We start from the raw sequence: 15,214 nt of genomic DNA on the forward strand, positions 1-15,214 counted from the left end.
GGGGGTGGGGGGAGTCGTGGCGGGCCTGGTGGCCGTCGAGGGGGTGGGGGCGTCGATTTGGTGCGGATTTGGCCGGCGGCGGAGACAGGCGGGTGGAGGCTGGTCGCGCGGAAGGGAATGGAACTGGCAGTTGGGCGGCTGGCGGGCGGTCGCGTTTTTATATCTTCTGTAGGTGGAGATACAAATTTGCACCATGAGGTGTTGTAGTTTACATCTCCGGAAGCGAAGATGTATTTTATTTATTTTTGCATCTACATCATTAGTTGGAGAGGTGTTTTCGGTCCTCAGAGAAGCAAAAGTTAGGTATTTTCGCATCTATATCTTCTATTGGAGATGCTCTTACGTTTTTCCAAGGGAGGGAGTAGAAGTATAAGGATTATAATTTTTTACCACTCCCGTTGTTCGCCTCATATGTATGCACATTGGCACCGCTACACTTTCTTCTACTTTCTCCACGCTATTTAAATAAGGTTCTAGAGACGCCGGTGAGCTTCCCTACTTCTCGTCCGTCTTCCACCTCACCTCACCGCTTCTTCTTCTTCCTCATCGTCTTGCACAACCGTCTATGTATCGTCTTGCACAACCGTCTATGTTGTAAGATAAGACTGATGTGTGAACGAGCGACCGTCTTTATATTCGTGGAACAACAAAAGTACATCATGGTGAGCAACATTAACGGTCATGAGCGCAAGAAAACAAAATCACATGGTGACCAGGAATGAAAAACCACAACCAAACACCAACAGTACAGTACAGCAACAATCATGCCAAGTTCACAATAACCTCTCACTGATATTCCCATCCCATCGTCAAACGCAGGTGGCATGCTTGAGCTGCTTGCCAGCGCAACTCCGGAGAACGCACCGCGGACACGCTTCTGTGGAGGTGGCTGACACAATGCAAAGCCGAACAGCCGTGGTGCTGCTGGTTCCATCTCCCCCGTCGCCACTGTCACAGTGGCCGCCGACGCCTGAGCTTGCACCGTGACACCGTCCGACCGCGATACACCCGACATAAAGACGGACGGCTGTGGTGCCATCTCCTCCGTTGCCGTCGTCACTGCGGCCGCCGGCAACTGACCTTGCACCGTGATGCCGGCCGACGGTGGACCCAACGTGGTGTCGGACGGCTGTGGCGCCATCTGCCCCGTCGCAGCCTGCCGCTGCGTGGTGGCTCGCTTGTTGCCGCGTCCCACTCCCACGTAGCCCGTAACCTCACGGTGCCGGCGGAGCTGCTCAGTGAGAGGCTCGACGTAGTTGCTGTAGCCGAGGGTGTCGAAAGCTTTGATCACGTGGAGGCCAGTCATTTTCTTCTTGCCGTCCTTTCCGCACTCCGCTTCGGCCTGGATGGTGACCATGTTGATGAACTCCTTGACACAGTGGTCCACGAGGGCTATGGCGTCTGGGTGGATCCTGGCGCGCGGGTCATGATGTTTTCTAGGTCGCTGGGCCAGAAGGCCCGCGCCTTTCTCGACTTACTTACATTGTCTAAATACACATTTTCAAAAATTGAAAATTTTCGAACAAAAATCCTGCATGTATATCGGGACATTTTATATGCGTGCATAAAGTTTTCGGTGAAAAACGAGGTTTTTTGTGGTTTGTGTAAAAAAGAGGATCTTTCTTTTTTACTTTCCCGTCCCTCGCGTCGCCCCTAGGGCGACTCGGGGGAGTCTATGGTTATCCCCTACCGCCGTCCCCCCCACCCCCCTCGCCGCCACCGGAGACGACCGCAGGGAAAGCCCGCACGGGCGCCGGGGAAGGTGGCGGCAGGGTCTTCGGCGCTCCTTTCTCGCGGAGGCCCTCGGATCTAGGGTGGCGGCCCCAGCTGGCGTGGCGTGCGGGTGCCTGAGGGTTCGGCCGTGAGGACGGCGAGCCGCAAGTGGTGGTCGAGTGCGGCGCGGGGTCTTCCCGTGCCAGATCTGGAGGTTTTGCCCCCCTCCCTTCCATGCATCCCTTCCCAGTCCCCGGTTCGGTTTTGGATCTTGCCGGATCCACCTCAGGTGTGTTCTAGTGGAGCAGAACGGTGTCCGAGGGAAACCTTGGCCGCCTTGGCTGCCCGGCAGCGGCGACGCTGCCTTTTGCCGCCGCTTTCCTCCTTGGGGGCGTTGCTGAGGACACCATCTCTCTACTCCGACCCATGTCCGGGTGAAAGCCCAAGATCCGATGCGGGTCGGGCGTCGGCGGCGCCCCGTGCACCGTAACTTTTCTGGAGGCGGCGCCAAGGACATTGGGATCGGATGGGAGGGTCTGCAGGTGAGGGGTGGGGGTGTGTGCTGCCTCCCTTTCGGTGGAGCGGTGTTTCTTTCTACATATTCTTGGCGGCGGCTTTGGCGACATGGAGCGGCGGAGGCTTGGCGTTAGATGTGTGGTGACGGACACGCGCAGGAGGTCGATGTTGTCTAGCGTCGTGGTGGCGTCGGCGGCAGCGAGACCGGGCAAGGCTGATGCAGCAGTACAGCTCTGGAGATGGAAATGTGGTAGGTGGCTGTGGCTGCCTCATACCCGGCAGGCGTCCTGGTTGAGGAGCACGGCAGACTGGTGGGTGCCCATACCCGGCAGGCGTCCTGGTTGGGACCTCAGGTCTTAGATGTTAGGTTTGGCTGCGAGGTCTGTTTGGTATTAGGCCCAGACCATCAGCACCCCTTCATCAGCTAGATAGGAGTAGCGACAGAGGTTGCTCAGATGGTGGGCTTTGATCTTACTGTTGTACGACTTTGTAAGGTCTTGGGTTAATAATTAATAAATTGGCCGTATGCATCGTCCAGATGCAGAGGCCGGGGGTATTACTCTTTTTCTAAAAAAAGTGTAAAAAAGACAATTTCTGATGCTTCATTACAACTATTCATTTTGCATTTCTTTATTTTTGTATACAAGCCACAAAAAACGTCGTTTTTCACCGAAACTTCGTGCATGCACGCAGAATGTCCGGATATATCCGCGGGATTTTCGTTCCGAATTTTTCAACTTTCCAAAATGTGTATTTAGACAATGAATGCATATGCACGTAGGAGCCAAAACACCGCGTCCACCGAAAACCATATATACATATACATATATATATATATATATATATATATATATATATATATATATATATATATATATATACATATATATACAAAAAGAATACACGAGCCATATAACGAAAAGCATTGTAGATCAAAATCTTAAGGCCTTGTTCGGTTGTATTGGGTTTGAGAGGGATCAAAGGGGATTGTGAGGGATTAAATTTCCTGTAGGTTAAATTCCTCCCCAATCCACTTCAAACCTCTCCAATCTCCTTGAGAAAGGGATTAAACAAGCAAAGCCCTAAAGGAGATTTTTATCTCCAGAATCGTTGTGCAACTTCTTTTTAGAACTTCCATTCATATAACGAAAATTATTGTAGATTAAAATCATAAAAAGAATTATATGAAACAAATTGGATCTGAAATTATGCGGGAACCAACAGAGGATGAGGCGATATTTTAAATAACTTGTTCATGGACATTCACGGATTAGTAATATATTTGAACAACACACAGCTACAAAAACCAAATACTTCACACAGATGATCTGAAGAAGAATCAACTAATTTTTTCTACTTTTACCTTCTCCTACTTTGTTGACACGGTCATTGCCTTGCCTTTCTTCCATCGCTTCGCGTCTCACTAGTGTTACTAGATCTATGTTGTCCTTACGGTTGTTATACAACATCCATTCCACAATTTATAAGAAAAAACTAGCATGTGGGTGGCCTCAACCAGGAGCCAGCTGGTGCTATCTGATGCTATCTGGTGCTGGCCTCAACGAGAAACATAAGGACATTAGTAGAAGAAATTAATTGATACTATATAAAGATATGCATGCAATTAATGCTTGCACATCCAAATTTATACGAAGCAAAATGAGCGAATCTATATTCTAAAATGTGTCTATATACATTTGTATGTAGTCCGTATTAAAATCTCTAGAAGGTCCTATATTTAGAAACAGAGGGTGTAATACAAAAGATATGGAAGCAAATTAATGCTTGCACATCCAAACGTATGCAAGCCAACGACAAATCATGTATAAATGTGATTATAGCCGTGAGTGCTACTAGTACAAATGTCGTAGTTGTTTTTTCTTTCCTCACGCTGTGTGTACAGGTCATTTCAAAACTGAAATGGTACATTATACACAAGGCAACAAAGCTATAACATAGTGACCACCCCAACTTTTACAGATGTGTATTCCTTTCTTTTTTGCAGAAATTTAGAGATGTGCATTCAGAAGAAGAAAATCAAATATAGTGTTCAGAATAGCAAAAGTCAATAAAGAAGAGAACCGGGCACTTTTTTTGACATCAACAGGACCGGGCACTATGTTGTGAGCCTAGTGCAAAGATTACCTCTATTTCCCATTGTGCCGAGTTGCGGTCCGGTGCACTTTACAACGTTAAACGATATCAAGTTTATTTTGTCAGGCAACATGTACCTGAGCCCCACCCCAACTGCTGGTCGCCCCCGGCGGCGGCGGGGCCCTGGTCTCCCCTCATGCGAGGCAGGGTCGTCGCGGGGCGGCCCTCTCGTGCAGTGGCGTGGCGGTGCGGCGCCGGCAGCCCCTTCGGCGACTTGGGAGGCTTGTGGAGGCGGCGTGGAGGGCTGTTGGGCGACGTGGGGGCTGCGTGCTCTGCGGCCGCTGCTTCTATGGAGGTGATGTGGGGGCGGCGCGATTTCTCCGGCGGATCTGAGCTCCCATCAGGGTGGCTGCGGGCTGCGGCCCGGTGGGGTCGTGGCTATGGCCATGGACCTCGGTGGCACGTCGCAGCTACAGCAGGAAGCGGTGTTGCCGGCCAGATCAGCTCGGATCTGGCCCATGGCGACCGGCGGGTGGCACGGAGCTGTCCATCGGGGTCCCGACATGGATGTGGGCTGCCACGGCGTGGTGATGGCTCATGGCGATGGTCTGGGTCGTTGCACGGCGGCTGCTAGACATCTCCGATGCCGGCCTGTCGGTGAGCAGCCTGTATCGGCCATTGATCCGCCTCCTCGTCATCCAGGCGCTACCTTAGTCGAAAGGCTAGTCCTCTCCGATATGTGGTCCATCACTGGTCTCGGGCCCAGTGTTGTGGGACCGAACTCATCTCGCGCCCGGCAGCAGGACCGAGTTTGCCTCGCGCCTGGCAGCAGGACTGAACTTATCTTGCGCCTGGTGCACTAGGACGGGATGATGGAGGCCGGTTGTGACCGGCCTATTGGGTCTCGGCGCTGGGGGCCGCCTAGGGGTGCGAAAGGCGGGACCTTTTCACTCGTCTCTTTGGTTTGAGTAGCCACGGGTCTTGAATGAGGTGGTGTCAAGGCCTTTGATGCCGGGGCGGCGGCCTTGGTGGAGGTAACGCGGTGCTCATCGACATAGCCCGTGGCTTGGTGCTGCCTGGTGACCATCGCCATGTAGGCGGTATGGTAGCCGGGGTGTGACGTTCGGTGGCGGTGAGTGTTGGTCAGAGTGAAAACCCGCTCTATCTTCGAACAAACCATCGGCGGCGAAGCTCATTCCCTCTTGAAGGCGTCGTCGGACCTTCATTGCCCGTCGTGTTCCTCCAGGGAAACTCTGACCCTCGGGTTAGATGGTGGCGGCACTCTGGCGTCATTCCCTTCCAGAAGGCACCGCTTGGAGTTCTCGGTTCATCGTATGCGGCTTCATCTCTTTTCGGTGGCCTGTTCACGGGTGTGGACTCCGGTAGCTCTTGTAGTGCTTGGGGTGATGTTGGCGCGCTCAGTGCCTTTCTATATCTTGCCTTGGGTATGTGTGTTGTGTTGGCGTGCGTTTGTACTGGGTTGTTGATGATCATTGCTTTATATATAAAGCGGGGCGAAAGTCTTTCTCGGTAAGTAACAAAGATTACATCCAATAGATCACCTAGCGACAACTACAAGCATTGGAGTGAGCGAAAGGCGTGCCTCTATCATAGCCCCTCGCTAATTGGAGCCCGGCAAAACTTCTTGAGGTAGTCAGTCGGGAAGTCGTCGTACTAAAATCCCACAGCCCACAGGACCATCATCACATTCGTGCTACCAGGGAGCGCATAAAGGGTTTGGGGGAGAGGCAAGAAGCGCTGCGGGTCGAGCAGCAAGTGCTCTTCATTCGTCTAGCATCTCTCTATAATATAAGAGTTCGTAGACTCTTTTAGTTTTCTAAGGTTGGCTTAAATTCAATAAATGTATGGAGAAATTAGTTTTCATATCAGATGTTCTTTTGTCTTAGTTTGATTCCGATCTACTCCTAGTCGACAGTCTTACACCATTGGGATACTTCGCATAAACTGGAGTACATATATGAGAGACCGGTGCTAAGACCTTCTATCGAGATATCTTCCAGATTATTAGGGTCATTGCTCCGGATCTCCCCCCCCCTTCCCCCTGTGGGTGCGAAAGCAGTTGGTTCAGTAGTTTCAGAGCAAAGCAATTCCAACATAAACTGACACTTTTGGATCCTCCAAGCCTTTCAATAGACCCATAAACTAAAAACTAGAACTACTAACACATGCTGAAGAGGATGCATATGAACAGCAACTGCTGCCGGTGAAGAGAATCGTAGATTGGAAGGATCCAACCCGACGCACACAAATGAAGACAAGATCCAAGCTGGTTCACAAAAGACCGGCACCGACTGAATCCTACGAGATCCGCTAGAGACACACCGCCACATGCCCTTCAGCTACGATAACCGGGGCGCCGAATGCGGAGTAGGCAAGGAGAACCTTATTCCATCTCCGGGGAGTTATCGTCACCTCATCTTACTGAGCAGTACACAAACCTTAACTGAATGAAAAAGGCATAAAAATGAGAAAGATCCTTCCCGCCGCCAAGGGCAACAGTCCATCATGCCTCCTTGGCCTGGAGACCACAGGAGGTTGGTGGATAGGTGGCAACACAAACAGGAGGCAGAGGAACCATAATTGCATGTGCGCCTGAAGTCGGAAAACAAAAAGGTATGAGCACAAGTCTATCGATCACGCCGCCCGCGGCGATGCTCTTTCCACCGCTCCAGGCCAGCCCGGGGTGCGCGCATCATCAGTGCACCAACGTCAGGCAGTTCCCTTTCCAGCTACATGCGCAAGATGTCATCGCAGGCCAAAGGCTTCGAGGTACGTACGTCGCTCCAAACTCATTCATGACCACTTTGCTAACCAACACACATACGCACGTACATGTGGCTAGAGATAGATAGATAGATAGATAGATAGAGAGAGAGTATGACTTCTGTTTGAGCATGAGAGACTGTATACCCGTGAACATGACATTTTGGTGACGTTATAAAAACCTTCAATTCGCAATGCAAAATATTAAGTACTGCATTATGTCTCATACTTAACTATTGGATGTAATAATGTCTTATATTATGAGATGGAGGGAGTATGTCATAATTATGCAAGTCGGAAACCCTTTGAGGAAAAAAGCAGTTTTTCATCGGATCATCAATTACGAGTAGCCAAAGTAAGGGGAACGAAATTAAGTGACGATAACTTCAACAACAAAGAGTACATGAATTACTAGACAACAAGCCCACATTAGGTAAGCAGTACGCACACACAAACCATGGCCGGGTCGACACGGCAAATTTTTACAGCACAAACGACACATAAACTAACGCGCGCTGCCCACGCGGCTAGCCAGATTGGATGGGCTTGTTCTGTGACTCTTCTGCTGCTGGCTTTGGCTCCGGCTTCCCCGTGCCTACATTCGGCACCGGCACGCCGTTGGACGAGCTCTCCTCATCGGCACAAGGTCCTCCGTTGCTACTACCTGCGCCGCCACTCCTTCCCCATAGCCGTACCTGTAGTATTGCTGGCCACGGCACACGTTGATTCATTTTTCCCCAGCATATGCATGTGCGGTTTGCTGAAAGGGAAGTTGGTGCAAGTCTATCGATCATGCCGCGCGACGATGTCCTTTCCACCGCTCCACGCCAGCCCGCGGCACGCGCCCCATCAATACAACAAGGTCAGACACTTTCCTTTCTAGCTATGCCCGCAAGATGTCACCACCGGCCAAAGGCTTCAAAGTACGTATGTCGCTCCCAACTCATTCATGACCACTTTGCTAACCGACGCACATATGTATGTACATGTGGCGACAGAGCCAGAGATATAGATAGATAGATAGATAGATAAATAGATAGATAGAGAGAGAGAGAGAAATAGAGTATGACTTCGATTTAAGCGTGAGAGATCGTATGACCCGTTAATATGACATGTTCGTGACATCATACGAAGGTCTAATTTGCAACGCAAAATATTATATACTACAGTGTGCATCACAATAATACAGAAGTCGGAAACCTTTTTGAAAATAAATGTGGTTTTTTCACCTGATCATCAATGATGAGTAGCCAAATTAAGCAAAACCAAATTAAGCGACAATAACTTCAACAGCAAAGAGTACATGAATTACTAGAGGACAAGCCCACATTAGGTAAGCAGTACATGAATTACTAGAGGACCAGCCCACATTAGATAAGCAGTACGCACACACAAACCATGGCCGGATCGACACGGCAAATTATTACACTACGCAGGATGCAGAAGCTAACGCGCGCCGCCCACGCGGCTAGCCAGATTGGACGGGCTTGTCCTGTGATTCTTCTGCTGTTGGCTCTATCTCTGGCTCCCCCTTGCCCTCCCCCGGCGCGGGCACGCCATTGGACGAGCTCTCCTCGTCGCCAATGCCGGCTCCTCCGTTGCTGCTACCTGCGCCGTACGCTCCTTCCCCGTACCCGTACCCGTAGTATTGCTGGCCCATGACACGCTCTCCGCCGAACACCTGGTACTGCCCGCCGACGTTGGCCCGCACGGGTGCCATTCCGACGGCGTACCCGTGCACTGGAGCCCGGGGCCCATAGATGCCCTGCTGCATCTGAACCTGTAGCGGAGCCGGGGGAGCATACACGGCCGCTGCATCTGATTATGAACCTGCACCGGAGCTGGGGTCGCGTACATCGGGCGCTCAGCCTGCAGCGGCACGGCGTGGATCACAGGCGAGGCCGCACGGGGAGGCGCACTCATCACGGCGCGGCTGTAGCCTGCAGCGGCACCACCTGTCCCCGCCTCGGGGTCGCGCATGCGCTCCAGGAAGACGCTGAGGGGCACGACGTAGTCGTCGAAGCCGAGGCGGTTTAGGGCCCACACGATGTCTTCGGCGTTGACGGTCTTGCGGCGCTGCATGCGGCACCGTTCGTTGGCCTCGCCGGTGACGAAGCTGATGAACTCCGACACGCATTCCTGGATCGCCTCCTTGGCTTCGTCGGAGATCTTGGCGTGGGCAGGGAGCGCGCGGCGCATGATGCGGATCACGTTTGCGATCGGCATCAGCCGGTCCTGCTCCCGCACCACCGGCGTCGCCTGGGTAGGCGCCGGCGCCGCTGGTCCGTTGGGGACGCCGTCGTTTTCCATGGCTAGGGTTAGGCAAGGTGCAATGCAGGTAGTCGCACTTGGCTTTAGGGCTGATCGAGTTGCTTCAGTGTGTTAAATAGGCTGAGATAGGTATTAGGTGCTGGCTTAGCTGTCCTTTGTGTTACAGATCAAACGACAAGTGTCCATTGAGTGGTTCTGGCAGAGACATGTACTCATGAATGAGGCTATTAATCAGAGGAAAACGATAAATGTGGTTATAACCGTTGGTGGTGAGGGCCGTAGTTTTTCTTTTCTTTTCTCATGACCTGTAGACAGGTCATTTTGAAACTGAAATGGCACATTAAGGGCATGGGCTGCGGAGGCTATAGCAAATGCTGGTCTCATCCCCTCCACATAGGATTGTACTGGTGAAGCAATCGCTGCATGTGATTGTCCTTGTTCATCCACTCATGCAACAAGTAGGCTTCCCTTCCTTTTTCCTTTCGCTCATGCTTTCCGCGGCCAAGCAGCGGCGACTTCTGCAGGCGACTATGACATGCTGCGAATCCACCGTCCCTGACACCCGAGTCTACCTGGCCTGCGGGGAAGCTAGTTGGGGCGACGCGTTGTACATGCCCTAAACACAAAGCAACAAAGCTGCAACGTAATGACAACCAAATCAATGGCGGCACAGAAATTTTGAAGATGGATATCCAGAACAAGAAAACCTATGAAACTACAAGCACGAAAGAGATTGAATCTGTAATACAATCTATAAATTTGCTAGGAAAAAGAGAGTGAATCTAAAATAAACGTATATAATTTCAAAATTTTAATAAAATTATAAGCAAATGAATATTATGTAGAATTGTGTGTAGTAATGTCAAAAATATATAATAAAAGTGAAAGAGAGAAAAAAAAGAAACAATACCAAGAGAAAAGTACAAGAAAAAAAGTTACAAAATAAGCTGAAATAAAATGCTATGAGGAGATACTGAATTAAACCAAGACCTCTTACTTCGATGCATAAGAAACAACTTACTAAGCTACTGTAATCCCCCTATTTTGAAATTGTCTTCTTAATTATATCTTGCCTACGAGACAAGGTGATATTAACATATTAACGTTTGCTTACCAATATATTTTGATATTTAGCTGAATACCTATGAATTATGATTGGATTGCTCCCGAGTCAAATGGAAACAAGTAGTATCAGCGATCTCACACACCGCGGAGCCTCAACAAAATATGGGTAGGTGCATGCCCAAATGATAAGGCACCCATTCTTTTGTGAAAAATATCTTCACGTACTTTATTGTTGTCTCCAAGCTGTTGACACAACAAATTTATATAGTGAAACAACTTCATGACAAATTTAATGGCTTCTACTTCATTTCCGTGGAAACAAAAAGAAGAAGATAAAAATCTACTTTACCACAGTTTGATTACATAGTTTTTAGGACCTCAAGTTGTTTTTTTAGAAAAACCCCAATATATTACTTAATGATTTTTTTTTGGACACAATACAAACGCTTCATACATGCGCACATACACTCTCCCTTATGAACACATGCACGCACGGACACCTTACCCCTATAAGGACCTCCGAGATACTGAGCCGACACATTATCTTAAGATTGACGAAGTCTCGACAGACGCCTACGTAGTTGACGGGAACATCTCCTCTCACTTAATGCACATTGCCAAAACTTGTCAGTCCCATGAGCCACTTTGGTAGCCTCTCTCTTGACTTTGGTTGGTTTGAAATTCAGTAGTAGTTGAGAGATTCCGAACACCTCTATCTTCAAACCAACCAAAGTGGATCCGCTCAAAGATCCTATGAGCAAACATCTAATCAATCTTCGGGGTAATAGGATGGTCCAAATTGAGAACGATGTAAAGTCCCACCAGGCATAGACGCAATTCAACCTCTTTTGCACGGGAGCAAACATGCATAAAATCCTAGGTTGAAACTAAGATCTTGCCCTCAGAGCCTCTTGCCATAACTCCTGGGCTAGTCAGCTAGAAATTTTGAGCAACAAAGCTAGCATCCACATCTAACTTAGTGCAATAATCAATCGGAAGTGGCTCCCACAACAGACTTCTAGAAGTTGGTTTGTCACCAAGTTGCTACGGGACACCAGTTATTTGTCTTTAACTTCAAGTACTGAAGAAGACATAGTAAAACTCAAAGAAAAAAAAGGACCAATAGTTGTCCAAAATATTAACGGATGCCATGATAGACGCATTTCCTCTCCAAAAAATCACATCATTCCTTAACGGCCAAGCCCTCCAGAATAGAAATAAAATCTTGGAATGAGTGGAAGTATCAACTCTGTCGAGTAAGACCAACAACCAACAGATATGTCTTAAATGTATTTATAATTTTTTTATTGTTCCGTGCTATATTTATATCATTGTGGTATAGTTTTGACACAAATTTCCCAGTGCCATTTGTTGTTTTTGGAGTTTCCATGAAAATTATTTTTTTGGGACCAAAATAATCCAGAAAAAATCAGCGGAAATATGAAGTCTAGACGCTTCAAGGGAGCTCCAACATAGGCCAGGGTGGCACACAGGGGACCCACGCACCAGGAGGGGGCGCGTGTGGTGGGCTCATGTAGGCCTGCTTAACCTCCGATCCACCACCTCTCGGTCCCTGTGCCATTATATACCTTCAATACCCTTCGTGATTTGTAAACCCGAATTTTTCTGCCACTGCACACGTCTATTTTTCATGATCCAGAGGGGAAATTCTTCACGGTGGCCATCTCCATTAACTTGAAGGCCGTCATGATTACCCGTGAGTAGTTTTGTTTGGACTATGGGTCCATAACAGTAGCTAGATGGTTCCCTCTCTCTTGCTTCTCAATACATCTCATGAGCTTCCCTACATGATTGCGATCCATCTGATGTAATCTGTTGGTGTGTTTGTCGGGATATGATGAATTGTCGTTCTATGATCAAATTTATTCATGAATATTTTTTTAGATATATTTGGTTTCTTTGCTAAATAATTCTTATTCCTATATACTCTCTGATCTATTCTTCCTTGTTTGGCCATGTTTGGGGTTTGATCTTGAAGAGGGAGTTGTGTATGATAGTTGGGTTCAACTGTGCAAGTAAGCTACCAATGTGATAGAAAGTGGAAAAGTCTTGTATCGTGTTGTTGCCACTAGGGATAAAAATATGCTTGTGTAGTTGCCCTTTGAACACATAGTGAAGACAAAATATCATCTACTTCATGTCATCATACTCAATGCAATAATCTGGTTTTACTTAATACTTTAAGATGCATGCTGGATAGCAGTATTGCCTGGATTATTAGTTATAGATGCAGTTGGATAAAAGTCTATAGAGTTACGAACATGATGATCATATCTTAATTATGCAATGCATATTCATACTCATAAAAATTTCAATTTAATTTAAAATGGAGCCCCGTTGGCGACCCCGTTGGCATCGGGGTTCACACATAGTACATTTCATTGTTGCATCTTCGCATGGCTAGGTGAATCGAGAGAGGTGGAAGGAAGATGAATCATGGAACCACATGCAATAATTAACATAGCTGTGAATCTGATGATTGAATGGGAGCAGACACATCCAACTCTCGTGAGAGTACCAACTCCAGCTCAATGTGAGCGGTGGCTCCCGACCGAGAACAGCTAGATCAAAGCTAATGAGGATGGTGCACTATCAAGTTTTGGGAAGAAGGGGGAGTTGTGTGCTGCTGAGAGATCACCGTGGAGCGTTTTGGGCATTGCGTGTGTCATTTTTTCTGTCAGCATATGTGGAACCCCGAGCGGACAAAAGGTTTTGTCGTGTGATATGGAGAATCTCTTAATTTAGTGAGCTTTTGAGCACCAACGTGTTGTCACGCGATGACACATATACCTCTGTGTTATCGCTTCTATCCTATGACAACCAAGTTGCTTGCATGCATTTATTGTGTGCTAGCCATCTTTTGACGTCAACTGATGGGAAAATGCTTCCAAAATTTTATCTAGGCATTAGTACACAATTTATGTATTCAAATATTACAGGTCCAGGTCGGGTGTATGACAATCGTGAACAGTGATTTATTTTCATATTTCAAATGGAATTTTTTTGTTAGGTGTGACTAATGAGAACCTTCTCTATTCACATAAATAATGGTATTTTTCAAACATATATAATCCCATAAAAGCAAAGTGAATCTAGAATTGACTTGAATGCACTAAATGAATGTGGATATGATGAGGCGTGTTTCTATCAAAGTATTTGTTATTTAATTGAAGACAAACTCTAATGATTAATGAGGTGCATGATGTACACCCTATATGTTGTATGGAGAATCTTACGAGAACCGATATGCGAGAACAAGTCATCGCTTCCAATATATCACTTCATCAACTGCAGTGGTCAGGCTTTGAGTCTGGCTCAACTTCACACCTTGTAACACAAGCAAGAACCCTTTCTTTGACTCATCCATTTTGAACTTCTTCAAAACTTTGTCAAGGTATCTGCTTTGTGAAAGTCCTATTAAGTGTCTTGATCTATCTCTATAGATCTTGATGCCCAATATATAAGCAGCTTCACCAAGGTATTTCATTGAAAAACTTTTATTCAAGTATCCTTTATGCTATCCAGAAATTCTATATCATTTCCAATCAACAATATGTCATCTACATATAATATCATAAATGCTACAGAGCTCCCACTCACTTTCTTGTAAATATAGGCTTCACCGAAAATCTGTATAAAACCAATGCTTTGATCACTTCATCAAAGCGTAAATTCCAACTCCGAGATGCTTGCACAAGTCCATAGATGGATCGTTGGAGCTTGCACACTTTGTTAGCACCTTTAGGATCGACAAAACCTTCTGGTTGCATCATATACAACTCTTCTTTAAGAAATCCATTAAGGAATGCAATTTTGACGTCCACTTGCCAAATTTCATAATCATAAAATGCGGCAATTGCTAACATGATTTGGACTGACTTAAGCATCGCTACGGGTGAGAAGGTTTCATCATAGTAAACACCTTGAACTTGCCGAAAACCTTTCACGACAAGTCGAGCTTTGTGGATGGTGACATTACCATCAGCGTTCGTCTTCTTCTTGAATATCCATTTATTCTCAATGGCTTGCCAATCATCGGGCAAGTCCACCAAAGTCCATACTATGTTCTAATATGTGGATCCTATCTCAAATTTCATGGCCTCAAGCCATTTATCGGAATCTGGGCTCATGATGGCTTCTTCATAGTGTCAGGACCCCGACTCGATGTCACATCGATCTAGCCGGTAACACCTCATATCACCTTGCGGCCTCACGCACGGTATCCCCACGGGTGTCGTCTTACCTTTGCCCGGGACCGTTTGCGCATTTTGGCTCACGTATATGATAGTGTCGCTAGCATCCATATGATAAAGAGCCCGGGCTGACATGACTAGTCATAAACCCAAAGTGGCACAGACTTACAGGGACAGGCATCCATGACCCAGCTTCGAACGTGTCGGTCATCAGCAAGTGGGTCCGGGCTGTAGCACTGGGCTAGCAGGACTCCGGTAAACCGGGCTGTAGCGGGCTAACAGGACTCCGGTACTCAAAGCGTGACATTTCCCCGAAGGGACAGACACAGGAACGAAGAAGGACACATGCCGGCCAGCCTAAGTGTTCCAGAGCAGTAGCAAGCTACCATGGCTCAGCGGTAACACTAGGAGACATTTCCCGGTAAGAGAGGCTACTAAAGATAAACAACTAGATAGTCAGATCCCACACATACCAAGCATTTCAATCATACACACAATATGCTCGATATGTGCAAATACAACGAAGCATCACAACATGACTCTACGACACAAGTACT

At 47.6% G+C, this 15,214-nt stretch overlaps 2 pseudogenes; both read right to left on the reverse strand.

Annotated features, from left to right (window-relative positions):
• Window positions 1–679: 679 nt before the first annotated feature.
• Window positions 680–5,021, reverse strand: LOC119333373 (annotated as a pseudogene).
• Window positions 5,022–8,391: 3,370 nt separating this feature from the next.
• Window positions 8,392–9,417, reverse strand: LOC119334547 (annotated as a pseudogene).
• Between the last annotated feature and the right edge of the window lie 5,797 nt (window positions 9,418–15,214).

This window comes from Triticum dicoccoides, chromosome 7A (assembly GCF_002162155.2).
Source record: "Triticum dicoccoides isolate Atlit2015 ecotype Zavitan chromosome 7A, WEW_v2.0, whole genome shotgun sequence".
Lineage (NCBI taxonomy): Eukaryota > Viridiplantae > Streptophyta > Magnoliopsida > Poales > Poaceae > Triticum > Triticum dicoccoides.